Below are 4774 nucleotides of genomic sequence, written 5' to 3' on the forward strand. Positions count from 1 at the left end.
TTTTAGAAATAAAAGATGATTCCTATAAACTCAAGTGACTTGTGAACAGATAGCTGAGATGTGAAAATTCTAAGATTCATGATTGGTGTGTGGAATTTTTCTCTTGGAATCAAGCTCTCAGTAAACTTCATAATCAAGTTCAACATATTAATCCATTAATTATAACATTCCTAAACATTGAGTTCCATGAGTGTAAAGTGTAATCTCGACTTACAATCAATTGTCAATTTTCATGATATCGTTAGTAATTCGTGACAACCAAGCTTGAAACCAATACTGGCATTTTAGATTAACTTTCCATTCAACTAGCCTTTGATTTTCTTTATGAACAGTACACCAAGGAACTCAAATCCTCGCCTATAGGGAGCAAACCTATGGCGAAAACTTGTCGCCCAACTTTTTTATAAGTCAACTATGGAGAATCAAAGCTATACCTATAGGGAGCAAACCTATGGTAAAGATTTTGTGACTTAGCCTTTTAATTCTTCTTTTTACTAAGTTAATCATTCAGTTATCGAACCGAAAACTTAATGTGTAAGCGAGATGTGATATGTGAAATCATGACTCAATCAATGTTTACAACGTCTAATCATGGATTAACAATTCAAAATTGACTGTGAAATCAAGCAGATGGCCGAATCCAAGAGTCATAAGTTACCAACGTCATGTATCTTATAATGGTAAAATCACAACTATCCTTCAAAATCACTTTGAATTCAATAGAAATTCCAGAAAAAAAAATTTTAAAGTTTTCACGAATTTTGCTCAAGACCAAGAAAATACTGATTAGGTAACCTAATCTCCCACCCCCAACCTAAAATCTACATTGTCCTCGATGTAAAAGAAATAAACAAGCAATGCACATGGAACAATGAGAATAAAAGAGGAGTGATGAAAAGATAATACCTGGATGGAGAATCAAGAAGCTTTCTCAAAATTTGTGAAAAATTTCAACGTAAAAGCGAGTTAGCACAAGAGAGAAATCAACATAAGCAAAAATAACAAAAAGAAAAACAAAAGAAGATCCTACCTATACCACTTTCGCAGGTGCTCTCGATTGCATTTAGCGCATGCAACAAGCCTTTAAACCCCTAGGTTACCCCTAGTGGACGAGTTGTAGTCTCGTGAGGGTTTGCAGTAATGTTACCCACAAACATTAAAGTAACTAACTAAGAAAATTGAAAATGAATGAAATAAAAAGCAATACAATAAAGCAAAAGGCTGGGTTGCCTCCCATGAGCGCTAAGTTTAACGTCTTCAGCCAGACAAGAACGGACCATGAATGAAATAATCTTTATAACCAGGGTCCGCCAAAGAAATTACCTCAACATCTTGATTAACCAATCCCAGACAAGTGATGTGAGTTCTCATGAACTGTGCCATCTGAAATGAGGTAACTGACACTGTCGTCAAATAATTTAAGGACTTCTGCTCGAACAACTTCTTCCATGTTAGGATCACGCTTCCTTTGCATTTCACGCGACATTTCCACAGCATGATCCATACATATCGTGGGGCATACTCCCTGTATTTCCATTATCTTCTGTTCAATTGCTGCCTTATATGCTCTGAGAACATTAAGCGCCCGCTCGCCTTTGTCTTCTCAGAGTTACAAACTGTGCTGTCAGGAAGAGTCTCAGAGGGATGAAGAGGTTCCACTTTCGCTCTCCATTTTTCAGTCTTCAATATAGGAGTAGAGTCGAGCAATTCATTGACTTCATGGATGGGACTATCAATGTCAAAATCCATGCCCGATTGTGCTAAGCAGGTCTCCAGAGGATCTTCAAAAGATGTACTGAAGGAGTCCTGCACAAGGCTCTCGATCATGTCCACTTCAAATATGTCATCCAAATCGGAGGGTTGTTGTCCTGCATTAAAAACATTGAGTTTAATATTCATATGTTACCAAAGGACAATTTCATAACTCCATTCCTGCAATTGATAATAGCATTAGATGTGGCCAAAAATGGACGACCCAAAATGACTGGAATCTAACTATGAAGATTCTGGACAGGCTGAGTATCTATAACTATGAAATCCACTGGAAAATAAAATTTATCAACCTGGATTAACACATCTTCAATAATACCCCGGGGCACCTTGAGATCTATCAGCTAGTTGTAATGTTACCTTAGTCGGTTTCAACTCACCAAGTCCTAGCTGCTCATAGACCGAATATGGTAACAAATTGACACTCGCCCCTAAATCAAGTAATGCCTTCCCGATCTTATGATCTCCTATGCCGCAAGAAATGGTGGGAGCTCCTGGATCCCTAAATTTAGGAGGGGTGTTATGTTGAATCATGGAGCTGAGCTGCTCCGCAAGGAAGACTTTCTTATGAACATTCTGCTTACGCTTTTGAGTGCATAAATCTTTAAGAAACTTAGCGTAAGCAGGGACTTGCTTGATAGCGTCAAGCAACGGGATGTTGACTTGCACTTTTTGAAACACATCCAAGATTTCATCAAAGTTATTTCTTTTCTTTATTGGTGCCAGACGTTGAGGGAAGGGTGCTTTGGGCACATAAGGTGGCACATTAGTGGCTCTTGGAGAGTCGAGAGCTTTTGGACTTTGGATGCATTGGTATGACTCTCTGCTTTATCTTGATCTTCTGTTTAGAATTTGATTCATCCCTAGGCATCTCTATTCTGTTATCAATCTGCTTGCCTGACCTAAGGGTAGTGATCGATTTGGCCTGCTCATGATATTGCCCTTGGTTGGAATTAGAGCCAATCTCATCTTGTCCCTTTGGATTAGCCTCGGGTTGGCTAGGAACTTGCCCTTCTCTCTCTCACTCAATGTGGCGGTTAGTTGACCCATTTGTACTTCCACTTGGCAATGGATTGTGCATTTGCATGTAAGCTTTCCTGGTTGGCCAGTTAGGTTTGTTGGGTGTCTTTTTGGAATTGGAGAGAACTCGCATGAAAAGATGGAGTGTATCCTCAAGAGATGGTTTCCTTGATTGTGTAGGCATTGTTGATATTGTGGAAACCGTTGAGGTTGTTGACTGCCAACTTGGAGGTGCGGTTGCATGGGAGGATTTCGATGGTCCTCCTTGTTGTGGTCCTTTTGCCCAAGAGAAATTTGGATGTCTAGCCCACCCTGGGTTGTATGTGTTCGAGTAAGGATCATTCCCAGATTTTTGAAAAGTGTTCATAGCATGAACTTGTTCAGAGAGAAGTTCTGGGAATGCTGCACCAGATGGACAAGACTGCATAGGATGGGCAGGACTGGAACATGTGGCATATGCCTCGACTTGAGCTGTTTGTGGTGGTCCATTATTTAATACCAGAGCATCAACTTTCTTTGTCAGGTTATCAAGCTTGGCACTTAGCTCTGGTATGACTCCTATCTCATATATACCACCTCTCTTTTGTTGTTGGGGACTTCTATCACCTCTATTTGAATAATCCCATTGCTGGGAATTTTCGCACAAAGTTTCAAAGAAGTTCCACGCTTCGACATCACTTTTGGTCATGAATGACCCTCCACTGGTGGCATCAACCATGCGACGGTTCTGTGGTGTCAGACCGTCATAGAAGTATTGAACTTGTTGCCACTTCTCAAAACCATGGTGAGGACATTTAAGAAGCAAGTCCTTCCATCTTTCCCAACATTCATGAAAGTGCTCGCCCTCTTTTTGTGTGAAGTTAGTGATTTCTCTACGGAGGGCATTGGTTTTGTGAACGGGGAAGAACTTGTTTAAGAACTTCTTAGACAGTTGGTCCCATGTAGTGATAGATCCAACTTCTAGAGAATTCAACCATGCTTTCGCCTTATCCTTCAAAGAAAAAGGAAAAGCGTAGGCGGATCGAATCGTCTGAGAAGTTTTGGAACTTAAAGGTGGAGCAAATGTTTAAGAATTCTTTCACATGATGATATGGGTCCTCTTTGTCCAATCCATAAAAGGCTGGCAACAATTGTATGACTCCAGGTTTAAGTTCAAAGTGTGCTGCCGTAGTGGTTGGCAACACTATGCATGAAGGCGCATTAAATTGGACAGGAGCTGAATAATCTTTGAGAGCTTTAACTTCAGGTCTCATTCGCCATTTCAACAAAATTATTTCTCAATCTTTCACGAATTGTTCTTTCAATCTCAGGATCAAACGGTGCTAGTTCTAAATCCAGAGATCTACGTCCTAGCATAAATTGTGAGATTCTAAAACAAGTTAAAATTATGTAAATGAGAATGGGAAGAAAGAACCCAGAAAAGGAGATGATTGATGTCTGAAGAAGAGCTCCTCCTTTTGAAGACAATGTTATTTAGCAGCTTACTAAAATAATGCTAGAAAGAAAAAAAAAGAAAAAAAAAAAGAAAAAAAAAAAAAGAAAAAAAATCCTAAGCAACGGTTAATTTCTAAAAAAGAAAGTTTGTAATCTTAGAAATAAAAGCTAAGTTAGTTTCTAAAAAGGAAAAATTTCTAAAAAAATTGGAAATTAGAAAATAAGAGAGAAACTTTCTAAAAATTAAAAATAAAACCTAAAGACTCTTCTAAAAATAATAAAACCTAAACTAGAAGATAGAAAGTTACTTGAAAGAAGAATCAGAATTTAGAATTAGAAAATAGGAAATTTCTAAAAATAAAAAAATAAAATAGCCTAGAAATAGAAACTTCCTAAAAAAATAAAAAATAAAACCTTAATTTTAAAAATAGATATTAGAAGAAAATAGAAAATTTGGAAAGAGATTACCAAATTAGTAGTTTATGTCAGGTCCCTACAAAACAGGAAATAGGTTAGTTTCTAAAAAAAATTTAACCTAAAGTTAGTAAAA

At 37.8% G+C, this 4774-nt stretch overlaps 1 non-coding gene across 1 annotated transcript; it reads left to right on the top strand.

The window, feature by feature from the left end:
- The first annotated feature begins 3566 nt into the window (after positions 1–3566).
- On the top strand, positions 3567–3673 carry LOC131232001 (small nucleolar RNA R71). Its single transcript, XR_009164611.1, has one exon. It is a non-coding gene; the product is annotated as a small nucleolar RNA R71 (small nucleolar RNA).
- The last annotated feature ends 1101 nt before the right edge of the window (positions 3674–4774 follow it).

Source organism: Magnolia sinica, chromosome 17 (assembly GCF_029962835.1).
Source record: "Magnolia sinica isolate HGM2019 chromosome 17, MsV1, whole genome shotgun sequence".
Taxonomy (NCBI): Eukaryota; Viridiplantae; Streptophyta; class Magnoliopsida; order Magnoliales; family Magnoliaceae; genus Magnolia; species Magnolia sinica.